This window comes from Miscanthus floridulus, chromosome 19 (genome assembly GCF_019320115.1).
Source record: "Miscanthus floridulus cultivar M001 chromosome 19, ASM1932011v1, whole genome shotgun sequence".
Classification (NCBI taxonomy): Eukaryota; Viridiplantae; Streptophyta; class Magnoliopsida; order Poales; family Poaceae; genus Miscanthus; species Miscanthus floridulus.
Genome location: NC_089598.1, coordinates 107,140,239 through 107,156,368, shown reverse-complemented (window position 1 = coordinate 107,156,368; position 16,130 = coordinate 107,140,239). Strand labels below are relative to the sequence as shown.

General features: G+C 45.5%; 1 long non-coding RNA gene across 1 annotated transcript; it reads left to right on the top strand.

Annotated features, from left to right (window-relative positions):
• The first annotated feature begins 9,564 nt into the window (after window positions 1-9,564).
• LOC136525380 (uncharacterized) lies at window positions 9,565-10,547 on the top strand. Its single transcript, XR_010776509.1, has 3 exons — window positions 9,565-9,676; window positions 9,756-9,905; window positions 9,998-10,547. It is a non-coding gene; the product is annotated as an uncharacterized lncRNA (long non-coding RNA).
• Window positions 10,548-16,130: the final 5,583 nt, after the last annotated feature.

Genomic DNA, 16,130 nt, shown 5'->3' with positions numbered 1-16,130 from the left:
GTCTCCAACTTCCCGATATCTTATCGGCGGTACATAATGTGTTTCATGTATCTCAGTTGAAGAGATGTTTATGGGTTCTAGATGAAGCTATGGAAATTGAAGTGCTTCCTCTCTAGCCAGATTTGACTTATGTTGAGCACCCTGTCAAAATCCTGGATGAAAAAGAAAGAGTAACCATAAACAGTGTGGTAAAGTTCTACAAAGCTCAATGGCAAAATCATTCAGAGGATGAGGACACCTAGGAACAAGAGAGTTACCAATTGCAGCATTACCCCCACCGCCTCGTCGGTTCTGATAGTTAGTTGATGCGCCAAAATGTATTTCCTATCTCTTTCTCACACTAGGCACATGAAATCTCGGATCGAGATTTTTGTTTTAGGGGGTAGATTTGTAACACCCTCGGTGTTACATTATATAGTTTTTGCTAAAATACTATATGAGCATCATACTTATGTGTAAATGTGTGTAATATAAAGTATAAATCAATGTACAGCACTTGAAATGTTCATCTGAAACAAGAAACAAATGTTACGCTTCATGTCGCTTAATATTGTTTAGTATTCTAAGCGAATTTTTATCGAACAAAAATGCTATAGAACGTTTATGCGAACTTTGATAAAGTTTGTAGTATGAATTTTGTAGGCAATGATGAAATGCATACGGTCGAGGATGAGGTTCGCTAGCTAATATATCAAGAAGCTCAGAAAAGGAATTCGACGCGAAACCGTTCGAAGTTTAAGTCATTTCGCATAAGTTTGAAAATGGGTCGACAAAGCCATGTTCGGCAATTTTTGTAGAGCGATCAGGTTAAGAAGTGGTGAGATGTTTTGGCATGGTTGGCTAGCCCTAGGTACCCTTTTGAGTGTATAATAGCGGGTTTGACTCTTGAATCGTTTGGTTTTAGTTTTTGAACGGCTTTAAAAAGCGTGCACATCACGGGTTGGGCCATGCCAGCGCCTGGGGTGTGGTCACCGCCCTATTTGGCCTAACACGGCTACGCCTAGCACGCTACTACGCTAGCTGTGTCACCAATGCTGTGCTTGTGCGGGCATGCCATGCGTGGGCCGCTACACTGGCCGTCCTTGCCACTGTCCTCATCCTACTGGCCGTGCCGCATTGCTGCCCTAGCACGCCGCGAACGCTCCCGCATCGGCCACCGTCGCGCCTATGCACACACACGTTACGCGTTGGCCTTGTGCTGCCAGCCTGGGTCCCCTATTGCCTTGCTCTAGCATGCGTGCGCTGGGCCTAGCCATGCCTGGCTGTTCTACCCTTCTCTAGTGGGGTCTGCCCGTGGCTGCTGCTCGCGTCGCGTCGCGTCGTGTCGCTCGTACTACATGCCATCCGGCGCTGCCGTCTAGTTACTGCTCCTGTTGACATCGGCTGTGCACGCGCGTGGGCTTGTCCTGCTTGCCGTGCTCTCACGCTTGCGCACGAGGCCACGCCAGAAGCGCCGTCATGTTGCCTTGGAGGTCATCGGCCGGCCGAGCCGCGCTAAAGCCTAACCAATGTGCTGGCCCTTTTTCTTTGCATCGTGCACGTGTGGTGGTCAAATGGAAGGACGGCATCGTGCCTAACCGGCTACTGTGGTGGTGGGACAAAGGGGGGTGCCCATTTGAAATTTTGCCATCACTGGCCACCATAAGTCCTTAGGCGTCGCCACTGCAATTGGCCTCACCCACCCCACCATTTTCCAATTAACTGTGCCCACTAGGAGCTTAGATAGTTAGCTTTTGAGTGAAGTCGTCCCAACGTTCATTCGTCCTACGGTGAGGTGAGGCAGGGTGTTTCCCTCATGGTGGTCTGCCATGGCCGCCAGAGCGGGCGCACGGCCAGGGCGTCGTGTGGTGCTTCACCATTTCAATTAGGTTGTGCCTTGCGTAATGGTTGACTTGGTGATCGTGCTCATGTAGTGGTTTTGCCAGTGGAGCCATGGGTCAGCAGAGATGCCATCGCCGTGCTCGTAGGGAAACAGAGTCACCCCTTTTTCGTGGATGACCATCTTGTCGAGCCTCGTGCCTTCGCCCAATCCATCCGTCACATCGCTGGTGAGGTCCTCTTGCTTCTAGAGTAGCTGGTGGACTCAATTAGGTAGAGGCTCGCCGGAGCACGGGGGCGGCCGTCGGTGAGCTGGCTTTGATTCCACTCCTATGGTCAGCTTAGTTGGGCGTAGTAGCTATTCAATTAGGGCTTCAAGGTGGTTACTTTTAAGCTGCTGATGGTCACTGAGTAGCAGTAGAGGTGTTTGGGTAGATGGTTTCGCCGGCGTCGAGCTACCGCGGCCAGACCCTACCGCGGCACGTGGCCATGCCTGCGTGGTGCACCGTTCTATGCATTTGTTACCTCAATCGGTCGCGCATGGTACGTAGATGCTCATGGGGTGTTGGTGTGTACCGGAGGGGGCTGTGCCGCCGACGTTTGGCCGGTGAGGCCGCGGCCCTGTTTGTCTGGCCAGGGGCCACGTAAAATGCAAATTCAAAGAGGAGTAGGGGCCTTGATGCAAACTCTGTGACTCGGTAAAATAGTACTCAACTAGGTTGTGCGAATAGGGTAAAGAACGGGGGAAAATAGGAAGTGTTTATTCAATAAAGTTTTTGGCTGAACTTGGATAAATTGTAGTAAATTGTGTAGTTATCCAAAAATAGTGAAACCAATTTTGTTAGATTCACAAAATTACCATCTACTTGTTAGTATAGTTAGATTACAGTTAGCTGTGATGATGGTAGATTCATAAATTCAAACTAAAGAGCTTATCATTATGTAGATTAATATTTGTAGGAATATTTGTGGAAAATTGGTGATAGCTATAGATATGAAAATTTTATAGTAGACTCACTAAATTATTATGTACTTGCTGTAAATTTTGTAGCCCTAAAGTAGGTTGATAAGTAGCATAGCTATTATCCTTGCTTTATCGTATATAGCGTAAATCAGCATTAGGAGTATGGATATTTGTAGTTGCTATAATAATGAATGCCATACTTCATACTTGTTATTGGTAGCAATAAATAACTTAGTACCGTGGTTGGTAGCACTAGCGTAGTAGTTAGGCAGAGGTACTATATTTTAAGAGTTGTTGTTGCTATATTACTAAGTATTGCATCATTATTTTATGCATGTAGATCACGAGTTGGTAGAGTTCATGCCCGTCGATGAACAGGAGTACAACGAAGTTATTGAGGAGTACGAGGAGGAGATCCTCGTATAGGAGGGAGCCTCGGAGCCTTTTGGTGCTGACCTTACTGACCCGTCGCCTGTCCAAGGCAAGCCCTGGTGCATAACTCTTATTTTTAATGATCACTGAATATATATATATATATGATGTGCATTTATGTTACAAGTATTTTATGAAAACTACATGCATAAATATATCTACCTATGAGTCCTACTAGTACAGGTCGAGTAGCTGCTATGCTCAGGATACCGATAGCATGAGTAACCTGCTGTTACTCGCAAATAGATGATAAATATGATCACCCATGATAAAATGGTGGAAAGGAAATGGTGACTGGGCAGGGATATGGTTGGGTACTGGTGGGTGTAAGGGGTTGTATCCTACGACCAACAAGGCATAGCACGGTTACACTTTTTCCCTGTCTATGTCGATTAAGGACCGATCATTGCATATGACTCTAGGCAAGTCACAGATCTATTGTCCCGACCACATACTTGGGTATGGACGCGGGGAAGACTTGTTGCTCTCTTGTCGTGGATCTGGCTCTTTCCGAACTGACTGATTGGAGGCAGAGATTGTGGAGGTCCTTGCACCGCACTGAGTCCGGGACTCAGGAGTGAGGGCTTGGAGTCCAAGTTTGGACAAGGACCTGGACACCCAAGACAGGAGAGTGATGGGTTGGTCTTGCTTGTGCCTAGGGTACAAGCGGGGCGTGTGTCTTCGGGGCACCCAGCTGGGGGCATTGATTCACGAATCGCTGGCGTTCCGGTATGGCTTGTCTGCGGTTTAGCACCGTAGTAAGAACTAAAAGTTGAAAGGAGAAGAAATGGGACTAATTGGTCAACTCTTGCTTGAAAGTAGAACAAGTGCTTATATAGACTGGATAGGTAATAACTTAATACGGCTAATATTAATAACAGAAATAAGGACTCACTATTAGTATTGCTTTTGGCCAAAAGAAACTAGCAAACCATAAAGCTTAGCATATTTCTTGGAGTCAGGAAGTTATTCCTACTAGTCGGGTAAGTCTTGCGAGTACATTATGTACTCAGGGTTTATTTACCCCTGTTGTAGGTGATGCATGAGAAGTACCTTTGTGTGGAGGATTTTTCTAGTGGGCTCAGGCAGAATCCTCGTTCCTATCGCTAGATGTTTATTTAAATTCTGTTGTTTATCATTACGCACTCTAACATTTGGTAATGTAATAATGTACTTTTCAGAACTTCTAATGTATAAAATGGACCTGTATTGTAACTTGTTCTCATTATTGGATCCTTGAGAAAAATGTGGATCTTTCGGGTTTTCCCTTGGGGTGTGCCCAATGGATACCGCTCGTTGTAGCCTGTTTCCGGGGTGCTTAGTGTCTGGTGGGAGACGAGCACCTCCGTAAGCGTGCTATTTCGGGTGGTTCTGCCACAGGGTTCCCGACCCACATCTGTACGATACGATTAGACTATACATAATAAAAGTTGTGATTCCTTGCATGCTAGTACTATATCAGCGAAGTGATAAATCGTTGCTATCCTTGTAACTGAAAAGTCTATTTTCATTGTCTGAAATGCCTTCATTCATTCACTATTACTTGAAAAGCCTAGATTCATCTACAAAGCATCTGTACGATACACGTTCTAATGAAGTTACATTTAATCTGTGTACTACATTTGTACCTATTTAGCAGTCTAGAATGTTTAATGATTCATGGAAAAAAAATTACAAGAGTTTCCCTTGTTTTAGGAGCATCCACAGTTACAAACAGAGACATCATTATATAATCCAAACATTTAATCATCCAAAGAGCATAATGCAACCACAACGAACATCACAATCAACATAACATGTCTTGCAGTGCAAATAGCCCACAATGTCCATACAGTTCCAAATAGTCACAGAAAAGTAAATACAAACTCCATAATAGTCCATACTAACATCTACCACAACCCTCACAGCCTCCTACTCTTACCCTTATCCTTGTGACCGAGAGTGCTCGTACCTAGAGTGTAAGGGTCAGGTGGACGGCGTCGCCTAGTGCCTGGAGGCTGTGTAGGCTGAGTCGAGGGAGCGTCATGGAGCTAAGAGGGGCCAAGCTCCGCGTGCCTCTGGTCCACATCGTCCTCGTCATCGTCCTTGTCCTCATCCCCATCCCCTGTAGCTGCTTGGCTAGAGGAACCTAAGCCTCCTCTGCCTATGGAAGGAACGTACATGTATTGCGTCGTGTCTGTCCTACAACCACAACGAGCAGCCGCACGGCATAGCCGACGTGACAGCCTCTGTTGTACAAAACTATATTAACTAAAAGAATCTAATGTATTAATAATATGTTTGAAAAATATTTTGAATCTTATGTCTAGGAAGCTACGCATGTAGTCATCCCTGACTCTCGGCCGAATGCGCTCAATTTCTTCAATGGAGTATTTGAGTATATTGCCCTGCAACAAAGTTCTTAGTAATAATACTTCTGAACAGATATCAATAGGTTTTGTTTCTTTTTGTACAAGGATCTAACGTATTATAAGGATGATATGGCTCGAAGGTGGCACTAACTAAAATAGATAACTCTAATGCCTAATGTATTGGTATGCAACTTAACGTAGAAAAATAAGGCAATTGACTTACCACTCTGTCCAAGATCGGTCCTGCCTCCACCTGCCATCCTGCATGAGTAGATTGGTCGTACGCCGTGTCTTCGTCATTGGAGGACTCGATGTCGGTGTAGTCATCTTCTGTCCACTGTACCCTCAGCCTGCAACGTGTTGCACGCTGGTACCAAGCTTGATACCACCTGAACTCACGGTTCATGTGCGGCTCATTGTTCTCATCCACGTTGTTGTGCATTTCCTCCCATTGCTCAATGTAGAACTGGTGGTGCTTCTCCTAGTAAAAAATCTTTCTGTTCTTCTGACGATCCAACCTGCACGTATGTCATCGTTACTTGAATCCATGTACATGTCACCATATTAATAGAAATGGACCATCACAAGACATTTAAAATAGCAAAACACTTACTTCTGTAAGTCAATGCCAGTCGAGAATGGAGCCGTAGGCCAAAGATGTCTCACTCCAAATTGGCGTGCAACTCTATCTGGTAGGTGGTACTCAACGGTATAGAAGTAAATTAGAGGGCACCTCATCCTATAGAAGTCATCGTCGAACTCACAAACATTGCTCAACTAAAAAGGAAGTGCCCCATTTCCATCGTACGGCTCCCACTCCACCTGCAACATGTCCAAACAAGATGTTAGATGGTATACTAATCCATTTCAAACCAGCATGGAAAATAAAATTTACTTACACTAGATGTTGTCAGCGTGTCTAGCTCGTTCGTGAACTCAATGTATGCCCGCTCTAACCTCACGTATGGAACCTTGACCTGGTCCCAAAGGTACGCCCATGTCGGTTGCTGACTTGGAGGCTGACCTTGGAACCACTCACGACGAGCCAGAACCTCTGGTCGGCCAACTAGAAGACGAGCCCACATCCACAGCTAGAGCATGTACTCGCATCCACCAAGTGACGAGTTGGACGAAGTCCGACGACACCCCTCGCACAGCTACCAGTATAGAAAACCCAAGACTGCAGAGCCCCAGCTGTAGTGACCCTCCTGGTCCTAGTCACTGAGACAGTGAACCCACATCACTACACCATTACACACATTTACCTACAGTTATGCGTTGGCAAAAGGTGGGTTTCAACTACATATTATGTGTTGGCAAATGTGTAACTTTTTAACATCAAATTATGTGTCGGCAATAAGGTTATAGGGCCACACGTTATCTGTCGGCGTTTTTCTGCTGGCTGAAAAACTGTCGGCGAAAATTTCTAGACTATTTAAGTGTCGGTGTTGCCTAAACGTAACCACGCTACAAGTGTCGGCGAAAGACTACCCAGGTGAACGTCGTTCCCCGCACAGGCACAGACCGACACGGCCTATACACACACACACAAAAAAAAAGTCCCCAGGCTCATTGCCCCCAATCGTCCGCCGCCCCCATGCCCGTCAACCCGCGCCGCAGCCAATGGCGTGCCACCAACCCTAGTCGTCGCGCCCCCTCCGTCGTCCCCTTTCCTCCTCTCGTCTGGTGGAGTGGGCCGAGCGGGCGTCGCCTCGCCCGAGCCACGTGGGGTTCGACGAGGCCGCCTAGCCGTGACTGCGATGGCGCCAGCCAGAGGCCTGGGCAGGCACAGGGTGGTGGTGACGGCGGCGGGCTTCTCTTCCACTTCTTCCCCTCCGTCGTCCCCTTTCCTCCTCGCATGGCGGCGCCGACGGGGCCGGCCTGGGCTGGCGGATCCAGTGTTCTGGTGGTCGGATCTGTCACCCCTAGGTCAGGGGGCGGCGCCGGCGGTGGTGAGGCAGCCATAGCGAACGCGGGACCAAGAAGAGGGTCTTCCACGCCAAGCAACGGTGAGGCCATCCCTGATCTGATTTTTCCCCTTCTATTCTCAGTAAACGTGATTCCAGGGGAGAAATTGTCTGAGGCTTATTTGACACTATGGTAATAAAACATGCCTTTCTTTTCATAGGTCAATAGGTTCATATATTTTGAGTTGTGATGTTCATGTATTGAGTACACAACCGTGCTAAAACGTTCCAAGATCATTCTAGTTGGTAGGAAACTTAATGGAAATTCATTATATCTGCCCTGCGAGCTGAATTTTTAGGGCTTCCAAACCACCTAGAAATTGGTTACAGATTCTAGATTACTGTTTGGTGATATTGGAACTAGAACTCTAATCTCGCATCAATGCTGTGGTGCAGTTACAAGGATGTATGAACCATATGATTCGTCATCTCGCACCATATGGTCGTGTTTTCATATATGTATGTATATAACAGGCGGGAATGTAACCTAAAAGACGAGTGTTCTTTGTCACAAACTACTTCTATTTACAATGACATGCTGTTACTGAAATGGAGAAAAACACCGTACACCTTGGTTACCAATATTTCCAGTACGCAATTCCAATCTTCTGCTTTATGTAATTAACTCTATAAGATAAATTTTCAATTTTCAATCTTTTTGTTAATGTAGAACCTAGAACATTAGTGAGTTGTTAAGGTAGCACATCAGTCTAGCAGGCTAGCAGTTAATCTAGGCATTCCAATTTTTTTATGGATGGTTCATGGTCAAGACAGGATAATATCCTGGCATTACACCCTTGCCATTTGCCTTGATAATTAGGCTTTTCCATATTGATGTTTGCATCTGTTGCTTGACTGGTCTAAAATAGCCAAGTAGGTAAATATTGATCTTCGAGGATCTAACTAGGATATTGCTTCACTGTCTTTAGTGCAAGTGAACTTTTTCTCACCAAATTATTGAAATAGGTATTGCCTCCCTTTATGCTTCAATTTTTAATGCCAATCTTTTGAAGGCACTGATATGTCCTGCATTGACTGAAAAGTACATCTGTAACATCTGTCACAGATGGAAGCAAAAGCTGTAATAGATCTTCATTGATGTGTGGGTCTCTAATCACCATTCTTTACCTCAGGTACCGGTATTAATGAATGTCGTGGGTGGAATTCTTGTTGGTCTTGTCACAACTTATGCAGGTGGCGTTAGAAAGGCAAGTGCCTAAACTGACATTAAATGAAAAACAGCCATGCCTTTCATTGACATCTGGGAACTGAACTTTTTTTTTCAGGGTTTTGTTATAGTGTCAGCTCTCCTTGTAACTGCACTACTACAATTTGTGTTTGATGGGAAGCCACCATCGCTATGGTGCTGATATTCTAGTATTATACCTTCCCAATTTTATAAGCCTCACTACCAAAATTTGTTAGCTAGTTAATTTTCATTAGTGCTGGAATATGAGTGCAACAACTCTGAATCACGCTATGTGCACTTTATTTGCCAAGATAAATAGTTTCCTTTTTATCAGTATGTGCTAGAAAAGAATCATTAAGTAATATTTTGTTGTAATTATTAAGTAATCAGCATGAACTGTTGATTCCAAATATTGTTGGCTTAACAATGATTAACGAAAATGATTCTTAGTTTGTTCTGGTAGGATACAGCTATAATGTAGCTGAACTCTTCTCTTGAAGGTATGAGCTTGGGCGCCAGCCGGCCAACACCAAGTTGTCAAGCAACAAGACAGTGAGGAGGGTTCGTGTTCGTGGAGGTAATGTGAAGTGGAGGGCACCTGGGAGACATGGTATTTTAGTCCGTAGAACGCACACACCGAGGAGATCGACACCTGGCTATTGGTGTGCTTCCACCCCGTCATCCATGTGCATTGTAGATCCTGCAGTATTTTTTAGGGGAGATCCCTGATGATGTCTTTTTTTTGAGGGAACAGGAGGGGCTCAGGAGCCCTTACTGAACCTGTTGATGTCTTTAGTCAGTGTTTTTTTAGGTGCTGTGTTTTCTTCTTTAATTTTTCGAACTTCTTATTTGTGACTTGCAGATGATGTTCCGAACAAGGATATTATTGGGAAGAATGGGTATTTATGATCAGTATCAGGATTGGCGCCTCGATGTTGACAACATGACATATGACGTATCTTCTCACTGCATACCATGTAAAATAAAACAGAAGATTTTATGCCTTCATCATCGCTCACTATTTCACTTGACAGGAATTGCTCGATCTTGAGGACCGGATTGGACATGTAAGTACAGGGCTTCGTGAAGACGAGATCATTCAAAGCCTTAGGATGGTCAAGTACTCCGCCTTCAACCCCAACCATTTTTGTACAGAAATGGATAGGAGATGTAGCATCTGTCAAGTATGCCCCTTCTCTTTCTCTTTTCCCTCCTCACTTCCTGCACCTCTACTCGGCACCTGATGTGTAGCCATCGATTCCATTTCAATTTTCAGGAAGAGTTTGAAGCAAACGAGGAAACTGGGAAGCTGAGCTGTGGCCACAGCTATCATGTGAATTTGTAGGTGCCTCCAAGAAGCCAATGAAGGTACATGTACTAGGAGCCTGGAATGTTCTTTTTCTATCTTCCTAATTTCTCATTCAGATTGAAGCCTGGCTTAGTGGTAGTCTAAATTTCTGACTATAGTACAGCAAAATGTCATATAGTAGTGCCAGGAAAATCATAAGTAATCCCAAAATGAGTATGGCAATTCCACCATTGTACAAAGTGTCATTTTAACCGTTGATTGTCAAGTGGGTAATTCTAGAAAAATAGTGGAATTGCTTTGGAAAATCTAATCCTTCATCTTGCTCTGTTTAGCTACTTTGGTAATTATAATATATAACCTTTATGCAGTGTGCTATTTCGCACCATCGTGCAATTTATTGTTAAATCCATGATTTTTTATGATACAAAAATTATTTTTATTTTGTATTTATTTGGAGCTCATTTCCATTTGAGATCTGTTGTTTATTATTATTGACAATGAAGAGCAAAGGCGAACTATCAGCACGGGATGTAGCACCAAAAGCAGAACATAGCTTATCAGTGATGAGCTCTCAACCTTTTGCTTTAAGTTTATGATGGACTCGATCTAGTAGGCCGCGGCAAAGCCGCGCCTAGGTTTCTAGTATCTTATATTGCAGGCAGCTCCTTACAATACACTTTTCTTTTTTTGTATAACAGGTACATCCTTGAGGGTAAAGAGCTTGAGTTCTACATGAAGACGCTTCAGCGCAAGAAGGGCAAGGGCGCTGCAGCTTAGAGCATTCTCATGGATGGTCCTCTGCGGAAATATGTGGCCTATTAAATATTACTCTAGCTTTTTTTGTTAGTCGTCTCAAGTTCAGAACGTCTATGTCATGTTTTGCAGACCTGATGAGAACACTGTTTTCCGAAAATGAATCAACTCTATCTAGCTCCTAAGAATTGAGATTTTCCTTCTATATGAATAACAGTGGATTTGTTAAATTATTCAAATTGTATTTATATCTATATCTGCAGTACAGTTTTGTCGATAGTTTAGTCGTTGGACAGGGCATGATTCACAAAATACCTTAAAAATGGTTTTGCCAACACACAAACTGTCGGGAAAGGTTTAAACTGTCGGCGTAGGTCTTAACTGTCGGCAAAGGGTTAACTGTCGGCAAAGGTTTCAATTATCGGCGTAGGTTCCCCATTTGGCAACACAAAAAGTGTCGGCGATTCCTTTAACTGTCGGCGAAAGTTTTGCCCACGGCTTATAGCGCGACTGTTTCTAAACTGTCGGTAAAACCTTTCGCGAGAGGTTATCTGTCGGGAAAGGTACCCTTTGTCCACTGTAAAAAGTGTCGGCAAAGGTATGTTGTGTTATAGTGCATCCAGGACGTAGTGTCACCCATGGCGTTGGGGAAGAGAACGCAGGCAAACAGGTGTATGATCCACGCCCTGTAGTAGTACCCAACTGTCTCCTCATCTGCCTCCTCGGGGCACTATGCGAACTCTTGCCGGAGCCAGGAGATGAGACCTCCAGAAGTGCGAGCCCCTTGCTCGCCAAGCTCACGCCCAAGGAAGGCCTCCACTGGTGCTCTCTAGCCTTCTGACCTGCACTGCCTGGTGACTGGGTTGCCATGAATCATCAGGCCTAGCATCTTCTAATAGTCCTAGAGCGTGACTGTCATCTCCCCGAAAGGTAGGTGGAAGCTATGAGTCTCCGGTCGCCACCTATATTTTAGACAAAGCAAGATTACATGTCAAAAAGGCAAGCGCATGAACAAATGGCCATGAATGGAGGCAATGATTGAATATAATACATGTCAACCAACGCAGTTACGGTCGTTGAGTTGAACTTGGGCAACCCACGCCGAACCTGAAAAGAGATGACATCCAGGCCAGCTCTTTGCAGGAAAGGAGTGTACCTGTTGTCGTACCACATGTCCAAGAACCCATTGTGGGTTCTAGGACGAAGGAGCAGAAGGTCCTGCATGGAATAAAACATAGTCTCCTGTTACTTCACGAACACAAGTACGCTCACCAAAATTTGAACAAAACGTATAGATTATTACCTGCCCCTACGCTATGAGACATCCTCGATGGGTCGCCTTGTACGTCGGGTTGAGCAGGTGGAATTGCGCCATCCTATAAAAAAGTCAATGTATTAGAAATTCAATATACAATGAAATATGAGCTTAGAAATGTACAAGTAATTGACACAATTACAAGCATAAATTGAGACATGCATAATTAATTAAATGATTACGACAAATATGAAATAATAAAATCAACCAATAGTCGCACCTCACTAATCTGCCAATGATAACTTCGTGAATTATGGCCAAGTCTACCACACTTGCCGCACTCGTACTGCTCGGGGTCAGTAACAAATGGGGTTCCTCACCCACGCCTCATTCTTCTAGGTATCTGATCCATAACCATCCTGTGCCTCGTCCTCTTCCTTGATCCACGCTTGTTCTAATGGTAAGCTGGATCCGCAATGTACTTTGGCCCATCAAGCTTATAGAAGGTGAATTGAACTATTGCATTCACGGGCATACCACGTATCCCCAATAACAACTTATTGAATGACTCCGCCTTATTGCTGCACTGAAACTTGTACCTCCATCCACCTGCGTTGTGAGCTCTTGTCCATTTCTCCAAATCTCTCATCAAACCTATGAGCCATTGTCCACCTTCTGCATTTGATGCGGTTCTGACCTGCTCCAACTTTTTCTAAAAGTACTTGTCCTTAAGCTATCGAGCAGCCTCCTGGAACAGATCAAAGTTACCCTTCACACCATTCTTCTAGAGTAGATTCTCGGCAAGGTGTCGAGTACACCAATGATGGTGCATAGGTGCATACCCCTGGTATTTGCCAATCAAGAATGTACCATCAATGGAAAAGACAGGACAATAGTGCATAAAGGCCTCGACACACTGAGGGAAGCACCAGAAAGCACGAAAGAATATCTGCCTCCCATCCTTCCATGCATTTGGTTTTGGGATGTACTCATAATGCATTCCTGGATTCACCGCTTTGATTGCATTAAAAAGTACTGGTAGTTGCTCGTACCCATCCTCCCAGTCCCCATATATCATCTTCCACGCTCGCTGCTTATCCCTCCAAGCTTTACCATAAGTTATCATATAACCTCCATACAATGCCTCAACGGTCCTGATAATTGTCCTAACCTTCATGTTGGGTTCTCCCTGTAATATTCCCATCAACCGCTTGGCAATGAGGGTAGATGTCAACTACCGATGCCTCAGTGTCACCTCATGGTTAGCATAATTGTGTTGTCCGACAACTTTTGTGGTCTTCCACTTTCCGATGACCGTTTGCTTCCTTGCATAAACCCTCCATGGGCAATGTTCCTTGTCACACATAACTATGTAACAACGCTCCGTATATGAATGCAAGACCTTGTAAAGTCTCTTTCATATCACTGCAAACGCCTGCAACCACCTCTTCAATGCAGGGAGGTCATTGAACACCCTCCCATTCTTAATTACCATGTTAGGGCCGGTCTCAGGAGCTTCTAGGAGCTCATCATCACGTCCTTCTGCACACGTCTGATTGGAATGAGCAAGATCACTGAACTTGTGAACTCTTGGATCACGGCGGCCGAGAAAAATATGCCTCAGCATCTCAACATCACTCTCTGTCAGCTCTCCAATAGGGCGATCATCATCAGAATCAAGAGCCCTTGCCATCTCATATGGCTCCGAATCATGCATAATTTCAACACTATTGGAGCCACGAAATCCATCTCCAAAGTGCACTTGCGCAGCAACAGGGGCCACATCCACATTCTCAAGAATATCTCCTGCAACATAAGTATAGAAATGAGGAAAGAATGAGAGAAATGGATGTAAGGAAGGGGGTAAGCTCCCAATAACCATGCGGTTAAGACACTTACTTAGATGATTCTGTGTCAAAGGGATCTCATGAGAAGGATCTACCACAATAACATGAGTCTAACAAGTATCTCCAACTACCTCATTAGGGGCAGAATTAGTATCGGGAACCGTAGGTGCAACCTCCACATCCCTATCAGGTTCCAGGACGGGACGGTCGATGTATGTCTGTTGACCCATTAGTGGGGAAAACTCTTGAGGGATGGGATCAACTAACACCCGACGCACAGCCACGTCCAAACATTGCAGCTGGCTCTTCATAACCGATCTCACATAGTTCTCCCACTGATCTACACAATCAATTGGGATCATTCGCCTGAGGATGTTGGGAGGAGAACCTAGGTGCAGTACACCCTCAATTGTAATGCCATCATCTCCAAGGCAATGCAGCTCCTCCCGAGCCCTTGCAACTATCTGACTAAATGAAGACCTATCATTGAATAGCACAGGCATGCTTTACATGTCAACAAACTCAACATATCCATAGCGATCGTATTCAACGGTGCCTCCATAATATATGGTCACTAGGTTATCCATCTAGTTCAAACGCATAATGAAACACATGTCCTTTAGTCCAAATTAGATGATAGATAGTACCTAACAAGTACTTTCTAATTACAAACTAAGTAAATAAGATAATAACTACATACATAGATACAGTGTACTAACCAAATAGCTAGATCCTATTTAGTTAACTAAATATATTACAACCTCACTCAGTAGCTATCTAACTATATCTATGTACCTATGTATCTATGTTTCTATCTATCTACATATATATCTCACTAGATCACTAACTAAATCAACTACCTGAGCCATCAAATTAACTAGTAAATAATAAATGCCAAAACTACTACACTACAATCAAAACTAACTAAATACGCACATTGCAAATTCATAATTTTTACCAGTCGGACGACGGAGTCGCGGACGTCGACGGAGTTGCAGTGGATGCCGGGCGTGGGTCAGGCCGACGAGCCGGGCCGGCAGTGGCACAGCCGGGCGCTGCAGGTGCCGGGGCCGGCGGGGGCGCGGTCGAGGACGGCGGTGGCACGCGGCCGGCACGAGAAGCCCTGCGCTCCACACGGCGAGGCCGGCTCGGTGGGCACGGGCGGCATGGCGGGCGCGCCCGAGGCCGGCGGTGGCGGGCGGCACGGTCACGGTCATGGCACCGGCGCGGCGGGGCGTGGCCAAGGCGGCCGCGGGCACGGATGGCACGTCGAGCGAGCGCGGGGCGCGGCGCGGTGTGGGCGGTCGGGCGAGGGCGCGGGCGCGGGCGCGGCGGTCCAGTGGGGGCGCGGGCGGCCAGACGCGACAAGGCACGGGCGCAGACAGCCGTGGGCGGGAGAGGGCGCGGGAGGTAGCGGCGCTGCGCTGCTCGGGCGACTAGGAGAGGTGCGAGAGAGAGAGGAAGAGAGAAAGGAATGGGGCCCATATGTAAGGAAGCTAGGCGTCAGTCACCCTAACGTCGAGCTCGGCGCCAAGATCTACGGCGCCGAGCTTCCTACCATGCCACCGCCACGCTGGCTTCGAGCCCAAGAGCTCGGCATCAGGGACGCTGGCGTCGAGACGTGTAAGCTCGGCGCCAGCAAAGATGGCGCTGAGCTAAGGTCCAAATTCTGAAATCATTCCTCCAAGAGCATATTTGTGAATTTTTTTCAAAAAAAGCTAAAAAGTAAAAAATTCGGACGATTATATATCTGACACATGTGCAGTCTCAGATCTGAATCACTCACTAACTCTGAATCCATGTCAATGAGCACCGATCGATCGATCGATCATCGATCGATTCCTCACGTGCTGCCGCTGGTGTGGTGATGGATACGTACGCCAGCTGCAAGCCGGCCAGGAAACTCTAGCTAAGTAGCTATAACGATTGCCTGTACTGTAGAGCAAGAGGCACATGAAATTTTAGTTGGAAATTAACCAAGCATGGAGAATCAAGGTCTTCGCGCGAGGACTAGTGAACTTCATGCGAAGACGATGATGATGCATGCGCAAAATAATAAGAAACCCATGAGTTCCCAATTTCCATTGGGGGCTTAATTTGTTTGGATACACTTGTATGTCATATCCATCCTAAATTCACGTGTGTTAAAGCAAATTGAAGTGTAAATTAGTTAATTTTCTACTCTGACCCATTCTTAATACATTTGGTTTGAGGTGGATATAGCAGGTGCAGCCAAATATGGCCT